Below are 13,434 nucleotides of genomic sequence, written 5' to 3' on the forward strand. Positions count from 1 at the left end.
TCTTTTCACATTTCATTTTGGGATTTCTAAAATTAACCTAACAAGTTTGCTTATAGGTTGGGGTAATCATTGAAACTACTAATCATTTGCTTGCAAGGGTAATTTAGGTGTGTGTCTTCCTTTTTTGTAGTTTAATTAGGGTCACATATTTTTCATTAGGGTTAAATTAACTTGTTTGAAGTGTCTTGTGCTCTAGGCATGTTTTTGTGTTTAATCCCTAAGATGATAACAAAAGTAAGAGGGAATAACCCAAGTGGTACTTCTTCAACCTGCTATATAAATTAATAAGTTAGGCAAAAGTGCGATTGCTTGGTGATGTGTATCTACACCGACGATTTCCCCCAATATCCACACTTGTGTGAGATGCGTAAAAATCCTTTAACAAGGAATGGGATAGATTCTTAAATGAGTCACTATCGCATGGGTAGACACCAGGTTATGCTGAAACTCCCCCACTAGAAACCTTTTTTGTAGTGGCCAAAAATCCCATTCCTTGTTGGTGCAAGAGGTTGGACCTTTGAAGTCATCCCATATTCTCTCAATCCAAAGTAGAGATAGCAAATTCCTTTAGATCTTTTGGTCTTTGGGAATTCAAAGTTTGGTATGCCCAAGAAGTGAGGTGTCATGGAGGGGAGCCAGTGTTACCAAATTTCTAGGCTATCCACTCTGAATAAGTGCAGCTCAGATTAAGCTTCGCAGTGGGAACTCAACAATTAGTATCCTCTTTCTAGCCTAGGTTATGCTTGCTTACAAGTGTCTTTGATTTGTGCTATAATAGTGGAAAGTTATTGAACATACACATTTGCCCTCAAAATTTGGACAAACACACCTTCGGACATTATATCTTCTTGTTTGTTGTATATTCTTCAAAACAATCAATAGTGAGATCTGGTCACCTTCAACTTTTGTAAAATTTGGATAAAAATCAGAACTTCACCAGAACCATGTATGTGTCGCTTTTTGACACGTATATAACATATTTTGTCTTGTTCATGCATCTTTTTTTATGCGTTTCTAAATAGAATTGAAAACATTACCAACAATATCAATAGTTAAAATCACATCTATCATCATTATTTTCGTGTTTATGTTGCCTCTTAGCACGTATTTGTCATATGTTATCACATATTTGAAAAAAAACTGAGATTTTCATATCAACCATGAAAACACATATTTGGGCTCTAAAACTACGTATTTGTGGATTATTGACGTGTCTGTGAACTCATTGTGCATCTGTGTTCTAAGATCAAAAGAGTTTCTAAGGCTGCTTCCCTAGGGCTTCATTTTTAGTCAACCATTACTTGTCTCAGATTTTCAAACATCCTTGCAATCCTCCATTCATACTTTTCCAACTACAGTCAAAAGGTTGTTTAGTGATCCTCATCTTATCTTGCAAACATATTGCATCACATCACTAGGTGGTTCCCGCATCATATCTATCATCTTGGGTACAAGACTAGCAATTGTCATAGATTGAAAAATCTCATAAATGATCTTATTGACAATGGCATAATAGAAGTTGATGGTCACACTTCCAAGGCATGGGAGAATATAACTTGAATCAAACCATGTATCTAAGACAACTAATGGATTCTCCTAAGAATTATGGATGACTACATCCTTCAAAATAAGTATCCACAATTATCATAAAATGGGATCCCACTACTTTCAAGAAATGAGGTGAGATGGAAGAAGAGGACATCTACAAAATGATTTATAAGGAACTTGAAGAAGAATTTAATCAAGACCACATTACAATACCATGTGAGAACTATGGAAAAGGCTTTAAGTTCTTACAAAAGATGGGATATGATGGAAGAGGCCCTCTTGGATTACAAAAGAAATGTAGTGTTGAACCATTGCAACTAAAACTAGTACCAAAGAAACAATTCACAAAAGGACTTGGTTTTGCACCATTAAGATTGGGTGGTCTTGATTCCCAAAAAAAATTACAAGTTATTGATCCTACCTCCACTAATGACCAACAACAAGAAAAACACTATTCCACAAACTCAAAGTTATCTAGCAACTATGAGCTTATAGAAACTTTCAGAGAACCTAGTGAACCCACTGAAGAAGAGAAATTTAGAAAGCTATTTAGAGTTGGTCAAGCAGAATCATCTAGTTCTACATCTCAAGAAAACAATGATAGTGGAGAAATGTGGATAAAAACATTTTGGGATCCCGAAGCCTCTACGTCTCGAAGCTCTAGGTCAAAACCGCAAAAATTGAGAACTCCCATTGTTGATTGTCCTTCTAGTGACATTGATTTAGATTTGTTTACAATTGAGAATGATGAGGAGAGTATTCGTGATGACCCCAATGATTGCATTGAAATACCCAAAGACTCTTGTGTCTTTACCCTCACACTTGCCGACTTTGAACACACTAATGGCCATCCCCTTATTCACCCACATCCCATTGACTGGGACCAACAAGGGCCTCCATAACTTGACACATTCCAAAATGATGAGGCCTTCATTTAATACCTTGGGGACCATAAAGCAGGATACACCATTGAACTCAATAGTGTGGTGTACTTTGGAGAGGGTGCCAAACTTTCCAATCACAAAAATATAAAAATCAAATCAAATAATGGGTCTTTTAGTGAAAATCACATGGTAAGTGCACCAAGATGGTGTGCAAAAAAGGGGGGTATAAGTGGACACTTTTTTTTCTTTGAAATTAGCTAAACCTAAACTTGGAGGAGAAATTTGAGAGACATCCACTCAAAATATGAAGATACTCAAAGAACAAAGATTGTAGTACTTTGAATCTAGTTTCCGAACTACTAAAGTTTTTTAAAATTGGATAAGATTAAGGGGGTCAAATCCTTCGTGCACGAAAAATAGTCCCTGATTTTTTTCTTAAAAACATAACATAGTGTCTGGCGTGTGCATCAAAAACGTCATAGTTATATTTAGTATTTTGATAAATACTTTGGTAAAAAAATAGCTAAGAGTGAGCACTAGAAGTTGTGTATTTTTTTACAATTTTTTGTTGAGTATTTTTTTTTTATGATTTTTCGAAATGGGTACATCCTGAAAATCAGGCACTTGTTCGTGCGCGAAGCATAACTTGCCCCAAATAATCAAAAATGCAATTTTTTTTTTGTAATTGTAAAGAATCAAGTGCACTACAATAATATATAATTTTTTTAAAATTTGGATAAATAGATCAAAAGTTATTAAAAAAATGGTACACATATGTCTATGAGAACTATGGAGACACTGGTAAAAGAAATTCAAGATTAATATGTTAATGTTGTTCAAATTTTTTAAAAATTATATGGTTAGAAAGCTCAGAAGATGGGTGAAAATATAGTGGCAATTTTAGAAATACCCAGTTGATGAGGTGTAAACCTGGTGATGACAAAGTCGAGAAACCAATTTGATAAAACAAAATACGTCAAAAAGGAGGGAAATGGAGGGAAATCAAACTTCCAACCCTCAACCTTGTCATCCAAGCCTAATCACAAGCCTAAATGCACTAAACGCGTATAGGTTTTATTTTACTAATAGTGCGTACGGAGTTTAGAGAGAAAAAAACCCGTACGGGTTATGTCAACAAAAGACATCCTAATATATAGAAATACATATGTATGTATATAATATGTGTATGTATGTATGTATGTATGTATGCATATGTGTATGTGTATTTTACAACACCATATGACCCCTTAAGACACTATATGACCCCTTAGGATATCATGCATGGTTCTAAGGGGTCATATGGTGTCATTGGGTGCCATGTAGGGTCCTAATGGGGATGCACATGTGTTAGAACATCATATGACCCCTTAGGACATCATATGGTCTTAAGGAGTCATATGGTGTGCTAAGGGACCTTATATGATGTCATTAGGGGTTATGTGGGGTCCTAAGGCGGAAAGAGAGGGAGAGAGTATATATATGTATATGTATATATGTGTGTATGTGTGTATAATATGTATATATATGTATATAAAATGTGTATGTGTATGTATGCATATATGTATGTAAAATATATGCATATATAGTCTCTCAATATCTTAGTACATTGTATTCCTACTCTCTCTCTCTCTCTCTCTCTCTCTCTCTCACTCTCTCTCTCTCCACCTTAGGACCCCACATAACCCCTAATGACATCATATAAGGTCCCTTAGCACACCATATAACCCATTAAGACCATATGATGTCCTAAGGGATCATATGATGTTCTAACACATGTGCAGCCCCATTAGGACCCTACATGGCCCCCAATGACACCATATGACCCCTTAGAACCATGTATGATATCCTAAGGGGTCATATGGTGTCGTAAGGGGTCATATGGTGTTGTAACATATGCGTGGCCCAACTAGCACCCCACATGACCCCTAACGACATCATGTGACCCCTTAGCACACCACATGACCCCTTAGGAGCATATGATGTCCTAAGGGGTCATATGGTGTCCTAGTGGGTCATATGGTGTTATAGCACATGTGTGGCACCATTAGTACTCCACATGACCCCTAACGACACCATATGACCCCTTATCATACCACATGACCCCTTAGGACCATATGATGTCCTAAGGGGCCGTATGGTGTCCTAAGGGGACATATGGTATTATAGCACATGTACAGACCCATTAAGACCCCATAAGACCCCTAACGACACCACATGACCCCTTAGCATACTTCATGACCCCTTAGGACCATATGATGTCCTAAGGGGTCGTATGGTGTACTAAGGGGTCATTTGGTGTTCTAACACATGTGTGGCCCCATTAGGACCCTGAAGACCCGTAACGACACCATACGACCCCTTAGCACACAACATGACCCCTTAGGACCATATGATATCTTAAGGGGTTGAATGATGTCCTAAGGGGTCATATGATGTTCTAACACATGTGCAGCCCCATTAGGACTCCACATGACCCCCAATGACACCATATGACCTCTTAGGACCATGTATGATATCCTAAGGGGTCATATGGTGTTGTAAGGGGTCATATGGTGTTGTAACACATGCATGGCCCAATTAGGACCCTACATGATCCATAACGACATAATGTGACCCCTTAGCACACCGCATGACCTCTTAGGAGCATATGATGTCCTAAGGGATCATATGGTGTCCTAGTGGGTCATATGGTGTTGTAACACGTGTGGAACCATTAGGACTCCACATGACCCCTAACGACACCATATGACCCCTTAGCACACCACATGACCCCTTAGGACCATATTATGTCCTAAGGGGTCGTATGGTCTCCTAAGGGGTCATATGGTGTTCTAACACATGTGCAGACCCATTAGGACCCCACAAAATCCATAATGACACCATATGACCCCTTAGCATACCACATGACCCCTTAGTACCATATGATGTCCTAAGGGGTCGTATGGTGTCCTGAGGGGTCATATGGTGTTCCAACACTTGTGGCCCCATTAGGACCCCAAAGACCCATAACGACACCATATGACCCCTTAGCACATGACATGACCCCTTAGGACCATATGATATCTTAAGGGGTCGTATGATGTCCTAAGGGCTCATATGGTGTTCTAACACATGTGCAGACCCATTAGGACCCCTTAGGACTATGTATGATAATCTAAAGGGTCATATGGTGTTGTAACACATGTGTGGCCCAATTAGCACCCCACGTGACTCTTAACGACATCATGTGACCCTTTAGGACCCCACATGACCCCTAACTATTGGCATTATGTTGTCATTGATGTCAACCAGTATGGTAGGATAACTGGTATAGGAGTATTATTGACATGAAGTCCTTGATGTCAACTAAGTGTTGAAAGTCACTGGTAAAGAAGAAGAATGTCAATCAAAGGAATGATCATTGGAGTCAAATTTGAGTCACCGGTACACAAGTGAGTGTTTGACTTGTGTGGATGAAATGGACAGGTTATCGGTAAGGAGAGTATATCAACTGGTAAGTGATGTGTTGACAATGAGCAGAATGTTTGGATGTTGTTTGTGATGAAGAGGCAGAATGTTATCTAAATCACATCAACACCAGAGGAGAAGGATGTACAGGTCATTGGTATGTTGTGTGGATATAGAATAATAGGACTCCCATTGGATAAAGATGCAGTCACCATGAGAAGAGATGCATGACAGTGAGTGTGCCCACACCAAATCACATGTGCATGTTTGAAGATATGCTGGACAAACAAGGAAGCCACATGAGTGCATGACAGGATGCAGATGACAAGGATTCATTACCACTGGTAAGTAGAGCTTATCTCCTATTATGCATAGTGTGTATCATAGTTCTATGAGATAAAGAAGAAGAGGTAAAGGTAGGTGTTTGAAGGATCACACCGGATCTACCGATGAATCAAAGCAATGCCTCAAGTGCATGAGAATAGGGATATGCACTAGACCGATAGAGAAGGCATGTTGAGTTGTTGGTACAAATGAAGAGTGATGGGTTTGTCACTTTGACAAATCGGTTGAGATAAGGTCTAGGCTGATGAAGAAGAATGCAAAGTGGAGCAGCTGCAAAAAGTGTATGCAACCGGTATGCAGATGCCTTAGATGGAATCAATTGAAGGTTGATGGCATGATGTCATCAGGATAGCTACAGGTGAGTATGAGAACCGGTAAGGAAGCAAAGAGGCTAAGTGATGTGCTTCCATCTGATGAGAAGGAGCATGCTAGCTCCAGAAGCACATACCACATGTAACCAATCACATTCCATAGATCCAAACATGTCGGAAGTATCCAACAAATAGTCTCTTCTATCTTTAACACTAGATCTTCTACCAGTAACCAAAACCTGTCTGCCAGTAACCAATCATAACAGCTAGTGTTGACATCAATGACAAAACATCAATGCAACACATAATCAATTCATCCATAATGCCAAAAATCTCCCCCTTTGGCATTGATGGCAACACTAGATGTGAAAAACATCTAAGTACCAAGAAATCCCAAACAAGTCTCCCCCTGTGGAAGACAACCAACAATATCAGTAACTCTCCCCTTGTGAATGATATCTCTGTAAGGTTCTAATTTTATTTTTTTTCATCACTATCTCTCCCCCTTTGACATCAATGCCAGAAATCTAACAAAAATATCAAAGCAAGAATGTAAACCTCTGTATCTCAAAGCTGACTACTCCCCCTGAGTAGTAGAACCACTCATCAGTGTCAGAATGAATAATGTCTCTGGTAATGCATGTCAGATTGATGACAAACTGCATCAATCAAGTCTCTGCCAGAGGGGCAAAAACCCCTTACCTATCTCTCAAATACTCAAATGATTCCTTAGACAGTGGTTTAGTGAATATATCTGCAATCTGTTCTTTAGTGTTCACATAAACCAATTTGACTTCCTTTCCTTCTACCTTGTCCTTCAAAAAGTTATACTTTATTGATATATGCTTAGTCTTAGAGTGAAATACCAGATTCTTAGACATATCAATAGCTGCAGGGTTATCACAATAGATAACTACCAGTTCACTACAATTTACCTTGATATCCTTCAACATTTGCTTCATCCACAAGACTTGAGTGCAATTAGTTGTTGCTGCAACATACTCAGCTTCTAATTAGATAAAGAGATGCATGACTATTTTTTGCTGATCCATGAAACTAGTTTCTTTCTAAGAAAGAAAGCTCCACTAGAAGTGCTCTTCCTATCATCAGTATCTCCTACCCAGTCTGAGTCAGTATATGCACATAAAGTGAAATCATCATTTTTAGAATATCATAAACCATATTCTGTTGTTCCTTGCAAATACCGAAATATCCTCTTTACTACACATTCATGATTTTCTTTAGGATTACTTTGATATCTTGAAACAATACTTACTGCATTCATAATATCCGGTCTAGTCTGAGTTAGATATAACAGACCACCAATCATAGACTTATACCTTGTCGAATTTATCGATGTAGAAGTATCCTTGATAGATAATTTCTCACTTGTCACCATAGGAGTACTTACCGGTTTGGAATTATCCATACCAAACTTCTTCAACAATTCTCTCAGATACTTAGTTTGACAAATAAAAATGCCTTTGTCAGTTTGAGTAATCTACAAACCTAAGAAAAATCTCATCTCACCAATCATAGACATTTCAAATTCATTCTTCATATTGTTGGAAAATTCCATGCACAATTTATCTTCTCCTCCAAAAATGATATCATCAACAAATACTTCAATAATCAAAATATCATTAGCAATGATCTTATAATATAAATTACTATTAGCACTACCTTTAGTAAAACCAAGCTTCAAAAGATTTTTATCCAACCTTGCATACCAAGCTCTAGGAGCCCGTTTCAAACCATATAAAGCTTTCTTCAATCTACAAACCATATCTTTATCATCTGTTGGTGAAAATCCATCAGGTTGCTCAATGTAAACTTCTTCCTCAAGTTCACCATTCAAAAATGCACATTAAACATCCATTTGATAAACATTGTAGTTCTTATAAGCTACATAGGCAAGAAATAGTCTAACAGCTTCAATTCTAGCTACAGGTGCAAATGTCTCACCATAATCAATTCCTTCCATTTAATAATATCCTTTACAAACCAATCTAGCCTTGTTTCTTACAACTTGACCATCCTCATTCAGTTTATTCCTAAAAACCCATTTAGTTCCAATAACATTCTTATTTTTAGATCGGGGAACTAAAGTTTAAGTTTCATTCTTCTCTATCTGATCTAATTCATCTTCCATAGCTTTTAACCAATGTTTATCCTTACAAGATTCAATAATAGTTGCTGGTTCAATTTGAGAAATAAGACATACCTTTTCATTTGTCAGTCTTCTTCTTGTCATAACTCCCTTGTTCCTATCTCCAATGATTTGATCTTCAGAATGATTTAATCTTACATACCTTGGTGTCTTTTGAACTTCAAGTTCACTACATTGATCATCAATCACAGTTGAATTTTCTGATTGTGCCGATGTAACTGTCTCAGTTTCCTGTACCGGTTGAGGCATTGTTAGTTCAGTTATGATCATTTCCACTATCAGTTCCCAGTCATATGATATAGAATGATTTCTATACTGCTCATCTAGTTTCACATTAGTACTCTCCACAATTTTCTGCAACATTTTCTAATAACATCTATATGCTTTTCTTTGAATTGAATAACCAAGAAATATCCCTTCATCATATCTAGGATCAAACTTTCCAATTGAATCATCTCTTTTGATATAGCATTTACTTCCAAAAATTCTGAAATATTTAATAGTAAGTGTATGTCCAAACCATAGTTCATAAGGAGTCTTACCGGTTTCACCTTTGATGTGAGCTCTGTTGAATGTGTAGACTACTGTACTCACTGCTTCTCTTCAGTAGATATGAGGCAATTTGGCTTCCATCATCATAGATCTTGCTACATCCAAAATGGTTTTGTTGTTCCTTTCCACTACTCCATTTTGCTGAGGAGTTCGAGGTGCAAATAATTGTCTCTTGATTCTACTTGTCTCACAATAACTGTTAAATTCATGAGAAGCGAATTCACCACCATGATCTGATCTTAGACATTTGATTTTCATTCTAGTTTTTGTTTCAACCTTTGCTTTAAAGATCTTGAATTTCTCAAAGGCTTCAGACTTCTCCCTTAGAAAATTCACCCACATCATCCTAGAATAGTCATCAATAATCAACATGAAATACCTATTACCTTGAAAGATTCTAGTCCTTGTTGGACCACATAAGTCAATGTGAATCAAATCAAGTACATCATTAGATTTATCATGTATGTTTTTAAAAGAACTTCTAACTTGCTTTCCCATTTGACATTCCTTACATACTGGATTATGAGGCTTCATAATCTTAGGTATATCTCTAACTGCCTTAGTTGAACTGATCTTAACAATACAATCAAAATTAACATGACACAACCTCTTATGCCATAACCAACTCTCATCAATATGAGAAATCAAACATGTCTTATTACCAGTGTTCAAGTGAAAGATATTACCTCCAGTCTGAATACCGGTTGCAATCTCCAAACCAGTCTTGTTAATGATTTTGCATTTTTTATCTTTAAACTGAAGTTGGAAACCCTTGTCCACCAATTGACCAACACTCAAAAGATTATGATCTTAACCTTCTACATAATAGACATTTTCAGTGTTATACTTGTCATCCAAAGAAATAATACCTCTACCTTTGATCATACATGCTTTGTCATCTCCAAATCTGACTTGACCACCATTGTATTCTTGCAGGGACAAAAATTTCCCTTTATCTCCAGTCATATGATGTGAGCATCCACTATCAATTACCCATTCATCCTTATCTTCAACTTTTGTTGCCAGGGCCTTTTCTTCATTTATGATAGCCAGTTCTGGCTCATCTTCCTTTAAAGAATAGAACACCCATTCCTTTCCATTGCCGGATCCACTAGCAGAGTCTTCTGCCGATTCATTTCCAGAGTCATCACTTACTCCTTCCTCATCCGCTATGTAGCATTGTTTACTTTTCTTGAATCTATATCTATTTCGGTTAGGCTTAAATGATTTCTTAACTCTTTCCTCAAACTTTGCATTCCTTTCAGGACATCTAGATGCAAAATGACCAATCTTATTACATGCAAAACATTTAAAAGGTGCTTTTCCTTCATACTTACTTCCTGTCGAACCTTTAGGTACTCTTCTAGAAAATAAGGCTTCAAGTTGCTCAAATTATTTATCTTCTTTCCTCATGTCTTCCAATTATTTTGCATATAAGACTTTCCAATCACTTTTTCTGGTAGATGATGATGATGATGCACGAAAAGCAGGTTCAGACTTTACAGCTCCAGAAGATCCAAATTCTTCAAGCTCAAAAGTAGATAATTTCCCAATCAGAATGTCTCTGTTATCTGAAGAGTTTGCCATTGTTCTCAGCTCATTAATTGTAATTTCCTTCATCTTGTAAGCTGGTGGAAGGGCTCTCAAGACTTTGGAAACTATTTCATCTTCACCTTGAAATCCTCCACAACATTGAATTCCCATAATAATCTCATTTACTCTTTCCATAAACACAACAATTCTTTCATTATCTTCAAGTTTTCATATCTTACCCAGTAACCATCAAGTTTAGTAATTTTAATAGTAGGATCACCTTCATTCATAGTTTGCAATTTGTCCCACATAACCTTAGCCAATGATTTATCAGTTAATCCCATGATTTGTTGATTAGTAAGTGCACACAAGAGGGCTTCTCTAGCTCTGCAATCATTTTCAATATTCTTATCCAAGTCTGCAGGAGCAGGATTGCCAGATGTCAGATCATAAGGTGTATATCCTTTCTCAGTGATCTCCCAAATATCCTTGCCAAGACATCTAAGATGAGTCTCCATTCGAATTTTCCATATCCCATAATTTGTTCCATCAAGCTTAGGGATTTCTCTTCTGAAAAATAGTTGTCGGTGGATTAGAAGTGTTAACTGCCATGGGATCTACCTCCAGCGGTTAAGCTTCTACAAAAGAGGACCAAAGCTCTGATACCAATTGTTAGGATAACCGGTGAACAACTGAGAGGGGTGGGTGAATCAGTTGTTAACAGATTATAACTTTTAATCCACTTAATAACCTTTAACCATATTAAGTACGAGTAAACAATGCAACTTAACAATTAAACAGATAATCAATGCAAAACAACCATACCACATAACACCATGATTTGTACGTGGAAAACCTAGAAAGGGAAAAACCACAGTGGGAAGCCTACCCACAGTCAGATAATACTTCTGCAAAAAGTATGTGTTACAATGAGGGGCCTACACATGCAGGAAGGCACACTGCCTAGTGCATACTGCTCATTACAAAAGAGTCTCACTGACTACAGAGAGGCTACAACCATCTCAAGATAAATGGACAACAATCCAATAGAGTGAACTGCCAAAGATAACATCTACCATGCCTGATTACAGTCCTGGTTAAGCTCAATACCGGAGGCCTTTGACCTCTTCCTTAATCCCAATTTGATCACCTATGATCGACCAAATCTCCTTCGCATATGATATTGCATTCCAAGACCATGACACTTATTCCATTCCCACACCATGATCTACAATGAGATCTTACATCATTTTATACAAACCCTAAGGCCTAAACCAATTAGGTCAGCCACCTAAAAGATATTACAATAAGATCATTACATAAATCCATATTACAATGATATGCCATGTCGGCTTAAGACCAAAACAACAATAACCAATCCATAGAACATCCCAAAACATCCTGGTAATGTGTAGAGTACATGTTATCATGATACCGGTCCATAACCTAGATAGGTACCGAACCTATTCTGAGTCCACCATGCCAAAGCATTGTCTTCATGCAGTTGAAGCATGATCAAGAAACATCTACAGCATCCTGAAATCCATCTAGAAGCTGCACCAACACCAATTATGTATCCAGTCAAGATTCCTTAGTGAGAACTCTGTCAGTAAAGCCTTAAACTAGTGCCAGTAAGGGTTTACTAGAGTGTATGATAGCATCTGATAAGTCAATACCATTTGACCAAGACATGCTCCAGAAGCACATACCACATGTAACCAATCACATTCCATAGATCCAAATATGCCAGAAGTGTCCAACAGATAGTCTCTTCTCCCAGTAACACTAGATCTTCTACCAGTAACCACAACCTATATGTCGGTAACCAACCATAACAGCTAGTGTTGACATCAATGACAAAACATCAATGCAACACATAATCAATTCATCCATAATACCAACACAAAATCGATCATATTGCAAAATACTGCAGAAGAAAGAACAGTGCTCCGATTGACAAGAATAAATCAAATGAAAAGGGAAAGGCAAAGGTTGATGATATCAGAGATCAGCATAAGAAGATGTGAGTGAAGAAGGATGAATCTAAGGTAGATAATGGATCTGTACTTGAATCAGGTGCAAAATCTTCATCTGGTAACTAGGGATTTTGGCCTTAGGGGGAGGCAAATCAATACAAATCTTGCACTAGCCCTTGTTGAGATCTGTGGTCAATGTATTATAGATGGTAGTTGATATCCCAAACTCAAATGGTTGATTTTGGCATCCGGTAGCTGAATAGGAGATCCAGTTGAATATTTGAGGTGCATTTATTTCAATGTGAAATTAGGGTTTGCAAAGTTAAAAGGGAAATTATGAGAATCATTCTTCACTTTGTGAATAGTGTTTTCAAGCTGAAGAACAAGGCGATCAAAGTTTCTAGGTGATCAAAGAGCTTAAATAAATTCGGCAAAGTGATCAAGGGCATCCAACAGTTGGTTAAGGTATTTTTCGAAGGGCATCCTTCTAAGTCTATTTTTTTTTAGATTTTGAAAATGGAATCTGCATCCTCCATTGCTACTCCACTGGTGGTTGAAATTAAGGATAGGACCCATCCTGTATTCAAGAAACACCCATACAATTCCATGGAGGACGACTTGGTTGGAGCATTTTCTTTCGTCTCGCATGGAGTTCTGCATGTCAATGA

This window comes from Cryptomeria japonica, chromosome 3 (assembly GCF_030272615.1).
Source record: "Cryptomeria japonica chromosome 3, Sugi_1.0, whole genome shotgun sequence".
In the NCBI taxonomy this organism is placed as follows: domain Eukaryota; kingdom Viridiplantae; phylum Streptophyta; class Pinopsida; order Cupressales; family Cupressaceae; genus Cryptomeria; species Cryptomeria japonica.